The sequence below is a fragment of the Puma concolor genome, chromosome C1, assembly GCF_028749965.1.
Source record: "Puma concolor isolate L17-30 chromosome C1, mPumCon1.1.hap2, whole genome shotgun sequence".
In the NCBI taxonomy this organism is placed as follows: Eukaryota; Metazoa; Chordata; class Mammalia; order Carnivora; family Felidae; genus Puma; species Puma concolor.
In genome coordinates this window covers 107,029,331-107,048,174 of record NC_141674.1, presented here as the reverse complement: position 1 = coordinate 107,048,174, position 18,844 = coordinate 107,029,331, and the positions used below count along the sequence as shown (strand labels likewise).

General features: G+C 45.3%; 1 protein-coding gene and 1 pseudogene across 1 annotated transcript in view; one reads left to right on the top strand and one right to left on the bottom strand.

Moving 5' to 3' along the window:
- Window positions 1–18,844, bottom strand: part of RIIAD1 (regulatory subunit of type II PKA R-subunit domain containing 1) — a 223,653-nt gene that overhangs the window by 88,322 nt on the left and 116,487 nt on the right. The gene's annotated exons all lie outside the window — the stretch shown is intronic.
- Window positions 15,652–16,986, top strand: LOC147578356 (golgin subfamily A member 7 pseudogene; annotated as a pseudogene).

Sequence of the window (18,844 nt, the reverse complement as noted above, 5' to 3'; positions counted from 1 at the left end):
CAACTTTTTTTTATGTAAGTGGTTTTATTTATTTTTTTAAGTTTTTATTTAAATTCCAGTCAGTTAATGTACAGTGTAATATTAGTTTCAGGTTTACAATTTAATGATTCAACACTTCCATACAATACCCAGTGCTTATCACAACAAAGGCACTCCTTAATCCCCATTACCCATTTAACTCCTTAATCCCCTCACTCCCTCCCCTCTGATAACCATCAGTTTGTTCTCAATAGTTAAGAACCTGTTTCTTGGTTTGCCTATCTCTTTTTTTTCCTCTGTGTTCATTTCTTTTGTTTCTTAAATTCCATATATGAGTGAAATCATATGGTATTTGTCTTTCTCTACATTATTTCACTTAATATTATATTCTCTAGCTCCATTCACGTCATTGCAAATGGCAAGATTTCATTGTTTTTTTATGGCTGAGTAATATTCCATTATATATATAGGTATAAAATTGCCCACATCTTCTTTATCCAGTCACTAGTCCATGGACATTTGGGCTTCTTCCATAATTTGACTACTGTAGATAATGCTGTAAACATCAGGATACACATATCCCTTTGAATTGGTATTTTTGTATCTTTTAGGGTAAATACCTAGTAATGGAATTGCAGGATTTCGGGGTAGTTTTATTTTCAACTTTTTGAGAAACCTCCATACTGTTTTCCAGAGTGGCTGCACCAGTTTGCATTCCCACCAACTTGCAGGAGAGTTCCCCTTTCTCCACATCCTCACCAACACCCGTTGTTTCTTGTGTTGTTGATTTTAGCCATTCTGACAGGTGTGAGGTAATGTCTCATTGTAGTTTTGATTTTTATTTCCCTGATGATGAATGATGTTGAGCATCTTTTCATCTGTCTGTTGGCCATCTGTATGTTTTCTTTGGAAAAATGTCTATTTATGTCTTCTGCCCATTTTTAATTGGATTATTTGGTTTTTGGGTGTTGAGTTGTATCAGTTCTTTATAGATTTTGGATACTAACCCTTTATCAGATATGTCATTTGCAAATATGTTCTCCCATTCTGTAGGTTGCCTTTTAGTTTTGTTGACTGTTTCCTTGGCTGTGCAGAAGTTTTTTATCTTGACGTAGTCCCAATAGTTTATTTTTGCTTTTGCTTCCTTGCCTTCAGAGACATACCTAGTAAGTAGTTGTATGGCCGATTTCAAAGAGGCCACTGCCTGTGTTCTCTAGGATTTTGATGTTTTCATGTCTCACTATTAGATCTTTTGAATTTCTTTTTGCGTATGGTGTGAAAAAGTGGTCCAGGTTCATTCTTCCTGCATGTTGCTGTCTAGTTTTCCCAACACCATTTGTTGAAAAGACTGTCTTTTTCCCATTGGATATTCTTTCCTGCTTTGTTGAAAATTGATTGAGCATATATTTTGCCCCACAACTTTTAAAAGTCAATGTAATATGCAAAAAAAAAATTGAACTGTACACTTTATTTATTTTTTTTTTTTAATTTTTTTTTTCAACGTTTATTTATTTTTGGGACAGAGAGAGACAGAGCATGAACGGGGGAGGGGCAGAGAGAGAGGGAGACACAGAATCGGAAACAGGCTCCAGGCTCTGAGCCATCAGCCCAGAGCCTGACGCGGGGCTCGAACCCACGGACCGCGAGATCGTGACCTGGCTGAAGTCGGACGCTTAACCGACTGCGCCACCCAGGCGCCCCTGAACTGTACACTTTAAATGTGTGAATAATATTTTATATAATTTCTATCTCAATAAAACTGTTCTTTAAATAACACAATGCAAATACAAGCAAAGCACAAGAAAGTGGCAGAGCTGTTATTGGTACTACCAGAAGTCCTTTATTAGCCATGTTACAAGGACAAAACCACGTCTACATTTCATTAATCTCCCTAAAAATACTATTATAATAAGGTTTTTCTGATGAAAGCAAAACTATGATTTTTACTGATACTAAAAAATTATTTCAATTGTTAAAAAAAAAAGTAAGTGGGCTAGAAAATGTATCAATCTTGTGTCTGTGATAAATGTTTACCTGGTAGATCTTATTTTTTTTACTGCTTTGGAGAAATTAAAATTGCCGAGGTAAGTGACTATGAAGTTTTCATTTTCTTCCACTCCTGCCTTCTCAGCCCAGACAACTAGGCATTCTAGACAGCTTCCATTCCCGCCAGCAAAACTTTTTCAACCTCATTCAACTTATCTTTAACTCTTAAAAAGCTTTCAGTACAATGATCTGAATCTTACCTAATTGCCTAATTATCTAACAAACTGATAAGAAGCCAAAAGTTCCCTCACTGATGTCTTAACTTCAATTTTTTTTTTAATTTTTAATTTTTGAGAGAGAGAGAAAGAGAGCATGTGCAAGCAGGGAAGGGGCAGAGAGAGAGGGAGAGGCTCTTAAGGAGGCTCCACACTGAGCACAGAGCCTGACTCGGGGGTTCGATCTCACAACCATGAGATCATGGCCCGGTTTGAAATCAAGAGTTGGACACTTAACCTACTGTGCCAGGTGCCCCTTAACTTCAAATTCTTTTTTTTTTTTTTTTAAGTGTATTTATTTATTTTGAGAGAGAGAGACAGAGCGTGTACAGGGAGAGAGCGCAAGCAGGGAAGGGGCAGAGAGCGATGGAGAGAGAGAATCCCCAAGCAGGCTCCTCACTGTCAGCACAGAGCCCAACGCTGGGCTCGAACTCACCATCATGAGATCATGACCTGAGACGAAATCAAGAATCGGACGCTTAACCAACTGAGCCACCCAGGCGCCCTGAGAATTAGGTGATTTAAATGCTAGTGGCACAGATGATCCCAAGCTAGATAATGGTAGGAAGATTTTTATGAAGCAAGATTTTTAGGAGAATTTTTATGTAGCAAGTTTTCAGATCTAATTAATGGACTGATATCAGAGTGGTATTTCCTGAGTAGACACTGTACTTACTTGTGATAAAAGCCTGGGGGTGATGTTGAAACAAAAACAGGGTTACCATTTGCAACTATGTGCATGGAACTAGAGGGTATTATGCTAAACAAAATTAGAAAGACAAGTATCATATGACTTCACTCATATGAGGACTTTAGAATACAAAACAGATGAACATAAGGGAAGGAAAGCAAAAGTAATATAAAAACAGGGAGGGGAACAAAACATAAGACTCTTAAATATGGAGAACAAACAGAGGGTTACTGGAGGGATTGTGGAAGGGGGGATGGGCTAAATGGGTAAGGGGCATTAAGGAATCTACTCCTGAAATCATTGTTGCACTATATGCTAACTAACTTGGATGTAAATTAAAAACTAAATGAAAAAATTAATAAAAATTTTAAAAAGGAAAAAAAAGGGTTAAATATTGGCAGCAAATAAATCACAGAGTAGACCAAGGGTTTGTGATATTTTATTTTTTATTTACTTATTTTTTTTAATTTTTTTAATGTTTATTTTTGAGAGCGAGAGATAAGAGTGCAGCAGGGGAGAGGCAGAGAGAGAGGAGAGAGAGAGGGAGACACAGAATCCGAAGCAGGCTCCAGGCTCCGAGCTGTCAGCACAGAGCCCAACGTGGGGCTCGAACTCATAAACCGCGAGGCCATGACCTGAGCTGAAGTCGGACGCTTAACCAACTGAGCCACCCAGGCGACCCTGCGGTGGCTATTATTCTTGAATCTTGTTTCCAGTTCCTTTTCTTTGTCACATGTGTCCTTACCTGTGGTAGTAGATTTATTTTTCCTGAGAACAATAAGCTACCTCAGAGAGGGAATTAACAGTCTGAGTGTTGTCTACTTAGAACACTTATTAAGTTCGTGCTCCTGACTCAGCGAAGGTACACAGCTAATTACAGCTTTATAACATCCACCCCCAGCCCTTGACATTTACATACTTGGTATTGTTATTTTTTCAGAGGGCTTTGTTTTCCTGACCCTAAAATGGACACTAACAATACACTACTATCAAAATTTGCCTTATGATGAAAACTTTACCAATTTCGTGACTGGGGTATCATTCTTTATAAAATATAAAGTTTACAAAATTCAAGTTTGAAAACCCTGGCCTTGAATCAGTGATCAAGGAAATGTCCGTCCTCCTCTGCCTTCTTCCAGATCTCCATCCATCACACTTATACACTTCTGTGCCTGGGTTTGGAACGACAGGAGGACAGTAAATCCTGGTGTTGGAGGCTTGGGATCTGGAGTCAGGATGACCCAGATGCAAATCCCAGGTTTGCCTCAGCTTCCTCATCTATGAAATGGTAATAATCAGAGTACCTACTTCATGGGGTGGCTCTGTGATTTCGGGACATTTATTTAACCAGTTTGCTTACTGGTAAAATATGGCCATCAGTAGTATCTAAGAAATAAAGGAGGTAAGGCAATCGTGTTTATACAGTGTCTGGAAAATTATGATTTTAAGTAATAGCTATCACTGTCTTAGTAATCCTTGTACTGCTGTAGGCTTGAACCACTCTAGATAAGTCTTATGGGCCAATTTGTGTCCCTTTGATTCATGAAAGGATATAGACTCTGCATATCATCTTTAACACTGCTTCTCCCGGGGACAACTCAAGATGCCATCAGCCGATGAGGGCAAAAGCCTTGCATTAAAATCTATTGCACAGGTGCTGAGAAAGAAGGTACTTTTTTTTTTTTTTTTTTAAAGTAAGCTCCACACCCAGCATGGAGCCCAATGCGAGGCTTGAACTCATGACCCTGAGATCAAGAGTCCACTGAGCCACCCAGTTGCCCCAAGAAGGAAGATTCTTCTTTTTTTTAGAGACAGGGTGCAAGTGAGTAAGGGTGGAGAGAGAGGGAGAGAGAATCCCACAAGGGGCAGAAAGGGAGAGAGAGAGAGAAGCAGGGCTCACCTGAAGTGGGGCATGGGCCCACCCAATGTGGGACTTGAACTCATGTATGACCTGAGCTGAAGTCAGACGCTTAACCGGCTGAGCCACCCAGTCACCCCAAGGAGGAAGATTCTTTTTTTTTTTTTTTTTTTTTAATTTATTTTGAGAGAGACAGAGACAGTGTGAGTGGTGGAGGGGTAGGGAGGGAGAGAGAATCTCAAGCAGGCCCCACACTGTCAGCACAGAGCCCGACGTAGGCTTGAACCCACAAACCACGAGATCATGATCTGAGCTGAAACTGAGAATCAAATGCTCAGCCGGCTGAGCTACCCAGTCACCCCAAGGAGGAAGATTCTTAAGGTCAGTGTAGATTGCTCCACTTGAAAGTTGGTAGCCCTCAGGTTTTGGCCCCTTCCTCCCCTGTCCCTTTTCTGCACTTGGCTAGATTGCCATTGTCTGGAAGCACAAGGCTGAGGGCAGGAAAGGGTTTACAGGAGGTGGGTGGGCTGCCACAGTTCAAGGCGGGCCACATTTTTCCAAGGGGAGCCAGCTGGGACCTTCATTTTCCTGAATGTCATTTGTAATTATGCACACAGCATTCCGAGTACTGAATGCTAGTCTAATGGAATGTGCCCTGAGTTCAACATATAAGATGCATATAAGTGGCCCCTAATCTGTGCAGGCGAGTGAGTCAGATTTTACCCACCCCAGGGTTGCTCCTCCTTCCTGCTGGAAGTCCAAGAAGCCAGGAGCCACCTGGGACCAAGGGGGCAGGCCTAGTTCCTAACATGGGAAACAATGGGTAGGGATACTGAGGGACCCAGTCTCTGCAGCTGGTGTTCTGTTATTTCTCCAGTGGACCCTTAGTTCACTGTGGTGACTGAGGCCTGCCCCCCACTGACCCTGTCTTTCTTCCACAGTTACTGTGGCTACCCAGGCACCACCTTCCTTCCATGGCAACAGCCACCACTACTTTCTGGGGCACAGGGCAAGAAGAGGACATTCTTTTCCCAGAGTGAGGCTCACTTCTTTGTGCTACAGCGCTCTATGGATAGACAAAGCTCTTCAGCTGTGGTCATGCATGTGGCCACTTGTGGCCTGCAGATTCTGGCACCCAAAGGGCTGAGAGGAGCCAGCTTTAGAGTCCAGCCATCTTATGGCTCTGACTTTACACACCCCTTCTTCCCCTTCCTATTCTTGCCTACTACCTGCCCTTCTCTCCTCCTGCCTCCCCCTGCATCTCCCTCCTCCACCTGGGTACTTTCAGACATGATTCAAACACTTTGAATCTTAGAAAACTCCCAAGATCCTTATGCAAATTGCCTCCCTACCTCCACACTGACTCTCTAGGCTTCACATGACATTAGCTGCAGGGGAAGAGTGCATGAGGGGGTGGAGAGAAGTGTGATTTGGCTGTGCCTGTCCCTCTGCCAGTCTGACAAGATTCCACTAGCAGAGATAGAAATGGGGTGGTATGTCAACCAGAAATGGCTAATATCTTGCTGTATTAACTCACCAGGCACTTCTCTGGTAATTGTATGTTGAGTTTATCTCATGTAAGTTATATATATATATATATATGAGAGAGAGAGAGAGAGATTCCTTAACTATAGCTATCTATGCTTATTTAAGCTCCAAACACTTAACACATTACTGTGTCTTGTGGGCTCAGATGTGTATTGACAACCCATGACAACCAAGAACTAAAGACTAAGGTTACTCCATTTTACAGATAAGGAAATAGGGGCACACAGAGGCTACCTAACTTGCTCAAAGGCACACAGTCAGGATTCGAACCCAAGCTGTCAAGCTCTGAGGCCCAGGCTCTGACTTTCTTTCCCTGTGACAAACCCTGACAGATGGTAGGCTGCCAGAGGACTTATCTTTTGAGGCAGCCTGGGCAAATGAGCTACAAGGAAAAGGACATATACTTACCAAGCTCTTCTACCAGCCAGAGGCTCTAAGTCATGGTGTAAGCGTCTCGTTAGATGAGCATAGAGTCCAGTCCCAGCCAACAGAAGCCAAGTTTCAGCAGGTTTTGTCTTCTCTGTAAGGGCAAGAGTGTCCTATTTAAATCACTTCTCTACCTGGGGATCTGTACACATTTTTACTGAACACTTTCTCTGCATTGTGCTAAATTCTGTGTATGGATTTACTCTTTTAAACCCCATATCCTTGGGGCGCCTGGGTGGCGCAGGGTATGATCTTTCAGTTTGTGGGTTTGAGCCTCGCATGGGGCTCTCTGCTGTCAGCACGGAGCCTGCTTCGGATCCTCTGCCTCCCTCTGTCTCTACTCCTCCCTTGCTTGTGCTGTCTGTCTCTCTCAAAAATAAACAAACATTAAAAAAAAAGTTTTTAAACTTCACATCCTCATGAGGAATGCGCTATTTTAAAAATACAGCTTTGGGGCATTTGGGTGGCTCAGTTGGTTAAGTGTCCCACTCTTGATTTCAGTTGGCTCAGGTCATGATCTCATGGTCCGTGAGATCAAGCCCTAGTCCAGCTATTTGCTGACATCACAGAGCCTGCTTGGGATTCTCTCTCTCTCTCTCTCTCTCTCTCTCTCTCTTTCTCACTGCCCCTCTACCACTCATGCATGCTCTCTCACTCTCAAAGTAAAAAAAAAAAAAAAAGAGAGAGAAAGAGGGGCACCTGGATGCGCAGACTTCTGTGTCTCTTCCTCTCTCTGCCCCTCCCATGCTCATGCTCTGTCTCTCTCTGTCTCTCAATAATAAATAAACACTAAAAAAAATTTTTTTAAGAGAATATCCACCTCAGTCATATCTAAAATATGGAAAAAAAAAAAAAAAACTTCCACAAAGTCACCCAGGTCCTCTATCCATTTGTAACATGCCACACCAACGTCCCCAAGTTTCTGAAGCACTAACTCTAGAGTTAAAGACAATCTGAACTGTAACGCATCTGATGAGCCTCAGCAGAGAGTGATCACCATTACCCCTCCTCTTACTTTGTCTGCACTCCATCCTGCCCCCCCAAAACACAGTCCTCACACTAGGACTCGCCCCCTCGGCTGCCCCTCGCCCATCACGACTGACCTTTGTGTTTATTTCTGTTGGAAACTCTGAGGCCGAACATTCTAGACGATTGCTAAGATACAGTCATGGCCATCAGTTTTTTTGTTTTTTTGTTTTTTGTTTTTTGTTTTTTTGGTCTGCTCACATCCCTGCCTCCTGGTCTCCTGCTAACAGAACCATGCTGACTAGGCAGGCAACCCTTTTAGGTTTCCTTTGATTCTATTGTGTGTGGAGGGCTCCCACTCACAGCCTGGGGGTTGGGGGGCAGGCACCAGGCCAGACCTAGTCTCTTCATCCCCTTGATCCCCTTGACTGCAGACATTGGCCTAAGGAAAGGGCACATAACCTAAGTAATCAGTCTTGCCCTGGAATAAAATCCAGGGCACGTGGATCATAGGGAAGAGAAGTAGACAGATTCAGATCTATTTTGGAAACACAACCTAGGAGACTTGATTAACCTCAATGAATTTGAGTTTCTCCCTCTCTAAGGTGAGGGACTTAGACCAAAAGCTTTTGGAGGCACCTCCAGAATCAGACAGTCTGAAGCTCTGTAGGAGTTCCGCTTCAAAGAAGTCACTCTGTCTGGTCTAGCCATGCCCTTTCAGGGACAGGGTACCTGACAAAATTGTGCCTCCAAGGAAATGTTACTTCCATAATTTCAGACTCGGAGTTGTTGTCCCCCTTCTCATCAAAACCTACTTTCAGTTCCCAGTTAAACTAAGAAATAAAATAACTACTTCCAGTGTGACCCTTTACAGGAATATTTACTGTTTTTGGTTTTGGGTTTTTTTTGCCAGGAATATTTAAAATATTTACATCTTAAAAGAGAAGCAAAACTTTAAACTATGATGAACAATACATGGCACAATACCTCTCAATATCACAATATGTAAACAGGTGAGTGTGTATGCATGTGTGTGAATATGTGCACATGTGTGGTGTTTATGTGAGTGTGCGAGTGAGCATGTATGCATGGGAGTATGTATGCAAATGCCATGTGTGTCCATACATGTGCATTCGTATCTCTGAATGTATACATGCGTATGGCCATATCTGTGTATGTGTTTGTGAGTGTGTGTACACCCGTGTATACATTGCATATACATGTGTACAGTATGATTTACATATGTAAATGGGTAGACATGCACACACAAACCCATGTGTGTGTTGTGTGCATGTATATATACCCATATCTGTGTATATGTGAGTGCATCTGTGTGAGCACATGTGCACATATATGAGTGTGTGTGGCCATGCATAGTACGTTTGTGAGGGTGGGCGTGCCTGCCCCTGTGTATGTGTGCACTATAACAGCCAGGTGTCTCTGGAGCTGCAGAAGGCAGGGGCAGGGAGTAAAGCACTGGCATTCACAGTGTCCAGGAACCAGGCCACCTCAGACTAGCAGAGGGCCCCAGGGAGGGAGCAAGGCTTTCTCTAAGCCAAGGAACTCTACACCAGAGCGGCTACAATATTGTTCTTTGCTGACAGGACCACCAAGGCACAGTGGTGATGCCATGTGCCCAGTGCCCAATGCCCAGCCATGGACAGGAGAACTGCCCTCTAAAGAGCCCACGTCTCCTGAGCTCCCATGGCCCACTGAAAGCCAGCAGCCCCAGCCTCAGGAAAGGATCTTTCTACAGGTTCTTTACTAATTTTCATAGACAGAACCCAAGGCAGAGCCCCAACGCCAGACACTCCTGGACAACCTGGCGTCGAAGAAGGAATCCAAGGTCAGGCTGGCTCAGTATGAAACTGAATCTTCACCTGACACTCAAAGAATGGAATGGTTCCTGTCATCTCCCAGAGATGTGTATGTAGATGGAGTCCTACTAGTCCCCAGGAAAGGAAGAACTGGTTTTTTCAGATGCTAATCATCCAGGGTTTATGGGTTCTAGAACTCTAGTGACAGATGGGAAGCATTTGGAGAAGTAAGTGGGCCTCCCTCATGTGGACTAAGTGGAGGTCTGAGGCCCGGCTGGGGAGAAAGGGAGGTGGAGAAGGGTGGCTACAGGGGGTTAGCAGGGGAAGTTGCCCAAAAAAGAGAGGGTTCCTTGCTTGAGAAGCACAGAGGTGGGAGCTTGAGGTGGGAGAGCCTTAGGAGCCTACCCTGTGAGGGCACTGTTCAAGGCCTCCTCTGGGGCACTGGGCAGCTGAATCACCCAGTGAGCATGCTCCCAAGGCCTAGAGGAGGTTCCTCCTGGAGGCCTGAAGAAGACTTGCCTTCACATGTTACCTCACATGTCACCTCACCTTAGCCCCTGCTGTGACTGGTCAGTAGGAGTGCCACCCAGTCAGGGCCACAGGCCTTGGCTGCCCATGTGACTGACACGCTCTCTGCCACCAGGATGGCCATGACCTGAGGAAAGCAGAGCACTGGGCACCCCCCAGAAGCTGGTGAAGTCACCATCACCTATGTTTGGAGGGCTCACAGGCTTGGCCACGGAGCCAGTTCAACACACAGTGACACCCCTGTTTCTGAGTTTTCAGGGGAGAAACGGTTCAGGATATCATGGGAGCAGTGTTAGCCATTTGATGTGTTTTGGAAATGGAACGTGACCTTACTTCATACCCCAAACTAGTAAGGCAGATTTGCCAGTGACACCATGTAGTCCCATTGATTTGAAGGTACCACCTCTCAAGTGACTGTCTAGGTTTGAAGAAGAAGGGATTTCAAGTACAGGCCTCGCCGGGAACTGTGAGCCCCACCCTGAGTGTGCCCACACACCCATTCAGGATTTGTCGCTTTCTGAGCTTCGAGGGCGTGGCTCTCTGCCTCTTGGTAGTTCACAAATAGGTAACTCCAGCTGAGCTGTGGGAGGGGCTCTCACATCTGGAGAGAGGGGAGCTCAGGTTCCATCAGTCCTGGCACATCCCCTACCTGTACTCTGTTGGGACCCCCACCATCAGTGCAGTGATCATACCGGGCAGTGGCACCTGGAGCCAGCCCCTGCTTGTCAGCCACCCAGCTCCCCTGGGCCCCGGGCCTTCCACCACAGCCCTGTTCACCCTCTGTTATTCTTCTCTGGGTGGCACCCACTCAGGGCCCTTCTGGGCACAGCACTTAGCAACCGCTTCTTTTAGCTCCATCCTGTGCCCAGGTTTGGTGAGCACAGGGTTCCTCTTCACCCCCCCCCCCCCATGTTGGCTAGTCTGAGGCTAAGCTTCTGCATTTCCCCAAGCCGCTCATTCACCCATCCCACCCGCAGGCCAAAACCCTTAACAACTGGATGAAGCAAAAACGCCAAGGCAACTGATTTATCACTTCCAATACGCGACACGTATTTTCCTTTCCGAAGGCCGGCTGTGGGAGTCTAGGGTGTACAATGAATCTCAGGATGATACCTCCCGGAGGAAACCATAAACGAAGGACTGCTCTGGGGGTAGTCAGAGAGACGGGATTTGGGCAGAAGAGCAGGAAGGGCGGGGAACGAGCTTATGACCAGGTGGCATGATCAGCAGCCTGCCAGACAAGATCCAGTTGGAGACGTCTAGTTTGGCTCCAGCAGTATGTTTATAAATTAGTTGCAACATTTAAAAGTTAGAAGGTTTCAGGGGCACCTGGGTTGCTCAGTCTAAGTGTCCAACTCTCGATTTTGCCTCAGGTCATGATCAAGGGTCATGGGAGGTCCACACTCAGCATGGAGCCGACTTAGGATTTTCTCTCTCTCTCTCTCTCTCTCTCTCTCTCTCTCTCTCCCCCTCCCCACCCCCAAAATAAACAAAATAAACTTTAAAAAGAAAAAGATTTCACATAACATAAAAGCCTGGATTTGTACTGGCTTTTCTGGAGAAATTAGGAAAGCTGGTAATTGGGCCTGTGTCCTTTCATAGCACCTCCTGAGTGGAGCAAGACCAGGATGGCCACCTCTGAGCATCCTTCAGTTTCCCATCACTCAGCCTGGCCCCTGACCCTTGGCTCAGAAGAAGGTCAAGAAACCACCCTTCCCTGAGGTCAGGGCCAGCCTGAGCAGTCTGGGACCCCTCTAGAAATTGCAGGGGTGAGCCCAAGAGCCAAGTCTTCAGGAAGAAATGAGTTCATAGACCTCTAGGAAGTCCAGTAGGGAAGTCCCTGCCTCATCCAAGAAGGCCAGATGGGGCCACCCTGACAAACCACTCCAAAGTGCCGGGAACCCACCATCACAGGAGGGAGCCGGCTGGCCCCCATCAAGGGAGCTCCACCACATGTCTGGAATGGTCTGAGAGGGCTTCCAGGGCCCCCAAACTGAGGAGGACTTTGTAAGGGTTTTGGAAGTGTTGCTCTTTTTCTGTTTCCTCTTAGTGATTTACAGTTGTATCTCTAAGCAAAGAGTGTCCTGTGAACTTGTTTAGTGGGAGCAAGGGAGGAGGGCAGGCTGGGGAGACTAAGGGCTACTCCATGATGAAAGGGAACTCCCAAAGAGACAGGGGTGGCTATGAATTTAGATTTGGGAGCTGCTAAAAGGAAGAAAGGATCCTGAGACCAGGAAGTGATCCATGGAAACTACCAGGCCTTGGTTACCTCTGTTGCTTTGCGCCACACCAGAGAAATTTCTAGATCAGTGGGTGCTGGAGCCAGTTCCTACCACCTTGCAGGAGCCAACTGTATACATCTTTCCCCTGCCTCACAGTCAGGGTAAGTGGTTTCACTGGTAGCTTGAAATCAGCCAGCTGTGGGAATATTTCTACCACAGAAGTTGGCAAAAGCTACCAGTTAGAGGTCCCCCCCACCACACCCCCACAGGAAGTGGTTGTTAATTATTGATGGGCACACCACTGCTGGTTCTCCTGTGGACCACCTACCTTTCAGGTCTGGCCCAGGATATGCCTCTGGGGACAGGTCATATCGCAGTGAGAGAAACCCCCAGACTCCACATTCCCCCATGAGTCCCAAACAGAAAGTGAACCAAGCAGGCAAATAGGCTAAATCAAAATCCAACGGGAGTTCTGAATTATGCTGAATGTTGACTGACTTCTCTCTTTTTTCTAATTGCATCTCCAGGGGGTCCAGGTCTGGGGAGATGCTTTCTTTCCTCTGAGCTGAGTTTTCTTTGTTTTTCCTGAGCTGAGTTCACACAGAAGAAGGGTTGGGGCCAAAATTCATGCTGGGAAAAAAACCCATTCGAGGCACCGGCCAATACCTTTCCACCTCCCTGCATAGCTGACCTCCCAGCCCATATCTGCAAGGGTCTTAGTATTGCACGGGGAATCCATGACATGTGTGGAATGGTGGGGAAAGGAGTCAGAAGGGGAGAAAGTAGCACTTTCTCCACATTCCAAGTCTTTCTCTCCCTAAATGGCCTAGAACAAACTGCTTCGTTCTACTCCAGCCACTGACTGCAGGATCACACCTATGGTTTTGCCATCAGCATAAATGTCCTCAGATGTCTTTATTTCTAGTCACCTTTAATCTGTCATACCATTGATCCCATTGTACTGCTCTTAAATATCACAGACATTGCCAGGTCTTTATTTCATTTCTTTTCTGTCTTCTGGATCTCTTCCCACCCAGCTGGGAGATGGAGGTTGACCCACTGGACAGCCCCTTCAGTTTTTCGTATTGCCCTGGACAGTAGCATCCAGCTGAACTTTGGTAATCATCAACTCAAGGAAAATAAAAGTTATACAAGAAAAGATGTGTAACTGGTACTTGGCAAGTGTGAGAACAACACTTTCGTAATCATAATGATGTAAATATTTAACAGTTGATTTAACCAAAAATTGTGAAACAACTCAAGTGGGAGAAGGCCTACAGGAAAATTCTCTTTTGTTTCTCCTTCATGGTTGCACCACACTTCTCACGCCAGATGCATGGCCTTGTCCCACACCGAGCAAGTCTCTGCAACACCACCTAGATGTCCTATAATTCAGCTCTGACACTAACCAGAGTTAGATGCAGACCCCACAGGTTCATGGCTTAGTCCCACGAGACTTCAGATGCCAATGGCAAGTGGTGGGTTCCTGGGTTGCTTACAATGTCTGTCTGACTCGGCTATAAATCAGAGGTTCCCATGACCATTTTGCTCGGATTCGATCATTGGCTGGAACCACTCACAGAACTCAGGGAAACACTTATGCTTACTGGTTTATTACATAATGAAGCATATGATAAAGGATACAGATGAACAGCCAGGTGAAGAGGTGTGGTCTGAGAGGGTCCTGAGCACAGGAACTGCTATCCCCATAGAGTTGGGGTGTGCCAACCTGGAAGCTCTCCAAACCCTGTACTTTTAGTGCTTTTATGGAGGCTTCATCACATAGACATCATGGATCATTAACTCAGTCTTCAGCCCCTGTCCCCTTCCTGAAGAATGGAGGGTGGGACCTGTTGGGGAAGGTCATCAAGAAGACGTGACTGTTAGTTGACCCATAAGTTGGACCCCGGTGATCAGAGGTCCCCACCCCCTCCCCTGTCCTTGGAATGTGGGTTCCACTTGCCTTTACTACTCCTAGAGGCTGCTCCAAGGACACAGCTTTGAGTAATGATGTGGTTTTGAAAACGCCTGCATAGTATACATGATTGGCTCCAGTTAAGGACTTTCTCTCTCAACCTAAAATGTGGCAGGTGGGTGTGGGGATCCACTTGTCCTGCTGCTGCCCAAGACTAGCCTCTCCTATAAGTTCCCTTTGCTTCTTAAAACTGCCACCTGCTAACCTGGCGTGGCCTGCCTCTTTCTTGGGTCTCTCATTGCCCTTCCCTTATGGGCTGGTTTCAGATTACACCAGGGAAGCTCCCAAGGGTTTCTTTCTTTCTTTCTTTCTTTCTTTCTTTCTTTCTTTCTTTCTTTCTTTCTTTAATGTTTATTTATTTTTGAGAGAGAGAGAGAGAGAGAGAGAGAGAGCTTGAGTGGGGGAGGGGCAGAGAGAGAGGGAGACACAGAATCTGAAGCAGGCTCTAGGCTCTGAGCTGTCAGCACAGAGCCCAATGCAGGGTTCAAACCCACGAACCATGAGATCATGACCTGAGCTGAAGACTGGTGCTTAACCCACTGAGACACCCAGGCACCCCTCCCAAAGGGTTTCAAAACCTACAGGGACTGGAAGTTCCAAGCTTTTAATTCTGGTTTGGTCTTTTTGGTGACTGGCCCCCATCCTGAAGCTATCAGGAGACTCATTATCCAGAGTTGCCTCATTAGAACAAAAGGCATTCCTATCACCCAGAAAATTCCTATGGATTTAGGAGCTGTGTTCAGGAACCAGGGGCAGAGACCACTATATATATTTTCTATTACTTTATAGACGGTGTTACTTTTCTAGTCAGGCAACAGGAGATGCTGATCCCACTGGGGTGTACCATCTACAAGGGAAGTCTGGCTGTGCATGGGTGGTAAGCTAGGTCCCACGTAGCTTTCGGGCAATGAAACAAGGATTTCTTTTCTGAGGTTCAGCTATTGATTCTTCCTGGAATCAGGATAAACCTGCCAACCTGAGGCTCCTGATAACCTTCCTGGGATCAGGCCCCTCCTTCTTCCTACTCCCCTTTTCCTCCGATTCCTCTACAGTCCATGTACCCTCTTTAAGATTCCTCTTTTCTCTCCTGTTTCCTCCTCGAGTCCCATCCTCCCAATCAAGTATCACACATAGAGACTGGCAAGGGAATGGAGGGATGCCAGGTACCAGGGGAGGCCTGGGACGAGCCAGAGGGCATGACATCTGGCTCCAGCCAACAGCTGCTGCATAGGCATAAAGGTGACTTGTTCCCAGATCCTTCTACTTATCTGGAGATCCTCGACCTGTTTTGTGTAAAAGTCTGCATTTTAAATGTTGGCATTTTTAGCTAGACCCAGAGACTTGAAACGATGAGAAACCTGGTTTCCGCATCTTTGAATAAATTTCATTCAAACATTCACAGAACAGGACAACATAGGCGGTGTGACTGCCGCTGGAGGGCCAAGGAGGCGGCAGGCCCAGCCAGTCCTCGCCAAGAGGTCACGGCAGGCGCCAGTGTCTGGGAAGGTGTTCATTCAGCAAGACGACAGCAGCACCACACACTGCCAGCTCCAGACCAAGGAGAGCCGGATTGATAGGCAGCGGTTTGAAAAAGCAATTCGAACTCTAAGTAACTTTTATGCAGAAGCAGACAATCTTGGGGGCCAATCACATCTTGAAGGCTGTTTTGGCTTCCCCATATTCTTACACATGGAAACCCATTATGAGAAGGTTCTGGAGACAGCGTCCCAGTAGGAGAGTGAGAAGATATATGCTTTCCAAGGCCTCCCCCGACAGATCCTATTGAGAGAGGACTTCGAGTTACTGACATCACCATTTATGAAGACAGAGGTGTGAGCAGTGGGAGATAAACCTAGAACTAAAGATCGCTCCTCCAGCTGGGACCCTCATCTATCCACTGGCCGATCACAGAGTGTCCCCTACCTCCTCTCTGCTGCCAGAGCAACGGCGCCATTTACCCCAAGGACTAACTTTCTAAAATTCCACACCTGGAGTGACCTCTAGTCACTCAGCATCCACTTTGTGTCTCCAAACTGTGTAGGACTCTGTAATCTTTTTATTAGTTTCTGAGAAAACACAATGAAGCATTTCACTTTTTTTTTTTATTCAAAGCCATTGAGGGGCACCTAGGTGGCTCCGTCGGTTGGGCGGCCAACTTCAGCTCGGGTCATGATCTCATGGCTTGTGAGTTTGAGCCCCGTGTTGGACTCTATGCTGACAGCTCATCACCTGGAGCCTGCTTCAGATTCTGTGTCTCCCTCTCTCTCTGCCCCTCCCCGACTTGTGCTCTCTCTCAAAAATAAATAAATGTAAAAAAATATTTTTTTCTTACAGCTGTTAAAATAAGCCATTAGGCAGCTCAACACAAAGCTAATTTCTCATCTGCCACCAGGATGGTGGTTCTCTCATTCCTGGGGCCAGCTTCCCAGGTGGCTCGAGACTTCAGCAAGTCCCATCTTAGCCAGAGTTCAGTCTTCTTTCCCCCAAAGTCAGAAAATACTTTTCTCCAGGATTTTGGTGAAAGGTAGGCTGTGTCTGTGGTTTTGCTGACGCATCTCCCATATCTCAGAGAATTACCAGTTTTGCATGACCAAAATCTTAAAGATCGATTTCTGCTGTTCAGTTTCTCCAACTGAAGCTCATTGGAAAAATAATGCATAATGTTATTTGTTTTGTTATAGCAATTGTTCCTAATTAAAACAGTATTTAGTGCAATTTCCAGTTATTTTTCTTTGGAGAATTTTGCTATTGCATTACCTTGAATGTTGGGAGGATGTAGTATGTGTTGCGTGTTCCTTACAAAAATAAGTAAGCACAATAAAGTGGATGCTAAACTATCAAACACATAAATGTCCCTGCCCTGTCCCTGAAGGTGTAATAAGCAAGTATAATAAATATTTTAATCATAGTTTTGTTATAAACATAAATTATGAAAAAAATATTTGATAGGAATAATACCGTATATTCCTAATTTTTAACTTGTCCCTACTGGCAAACCTTATGATTGAGAGACCTTCCTCATATACAGTATTCAGTGCACAGAAATCCTAGGATTGGTTCAAGTACAGTAAGTTCAGTGAGTTCCAACTAAAACTCTTAAGTCCGAGTCCGTGTTTATAGTTCTTCTGGCGATATGTTTTTGGTTTCAGGGTTTATTATGCCCTTCATTCATCTTTGGGGTTTGAGAGCACTGTATTTGGGAGAAAGTTAAAAAATATATTAGGAAAGAATGAAACAGCTAAAAGTTTTACTTTCAGAGATACTCTAGGTGCTACTGGATTTCATATTTCAGACTTGGTTCCCTCTATGGATCTGTTAGTTATTCAGTAAATCCCATTAGTCTGTGTAATATTTTAATTGTATAAAATTCCTTTGTTACTTTATAGCCTGTGATAATGTATGCCTTTTACACCTGTTACAATAACTTTACTGAAATAATAACACATTAGTAAAGCTTTTCTTTTTTTAATTTAAAAAAATTTTTTTAATGTTTATTTATTTTTGAGAGAGAGGGAGAGACAGAGCATGAGCAGGGGAGGGGCAGAGAGAGAGGGAGACACAGAATCTGAAGGAGGCTCCAGGCTCTGAGCTGTCAGCACAGAGCCTGACACGGGGCTCAAATTCACGAACCGCGAGACCATGACCTGAACTGAAAGTCAGACACTCAGCCAACTGAGCTACCCAGGTGCCCCAGTAAAACTTTTCTTAAACAAACAAACAAGCAAAAAAACCTTCACAGGACATAATGAAAATATTTATATTCTAGTCTTCTGGGGCAGCCAAACACAGAAAGCAGGTGGGACAAAATCTGTAAACTTCCCTATTAAATCTGTTTGGTCTTTCAGAAACTGCCAAAACTCACCACCACCATCACCATCATCATCATCATCTCCACCACCATCATCATCATCACCACCACCACCATCACCATCATCACCACCACCACATCATTATCATCATCACCACCACCACCACCATCATCATCACCATCACCACATCATCATCACCGCCACCATCACCATCATCATCATCACCACCACCATCATCACCACCACCACCACCATCATCACCATCACCACCATCATCATCACTGCCACCACCACCATCATCACCACCACCATCATCATCATCACCACCACCACCATCATCATCACCACCACCACCACCATCATCATCACCACCACCATCACCATCATCATCATCACCACCACCACCATCATCATCATCACCACCACCACCACCATCATCATCACCACCACCATCACCATCATCATCATCACCATCACCACCATCATCATCACCACCACCATCATCATCATCATCATCTACCTTTGCACAGTTCTGACCTTCAGAACATGCTTTTCTCCAATGAACTAAAAACTGGGACTTATAGTTGAAAACTGGCAGTTTTAATTCAACAGAACAAATATCATCACCAAAAAAGCCCACAGGCCTGCAGACACTGGCTGAACACTCTTCCCACCTTTCCCCTGAAAGCCGCCTCTCTTCCAGGCTTGCCAGTGACAAGGCCACCACTGCCCATCTCCCCACCTCACCCTCAGCACACAGCCTC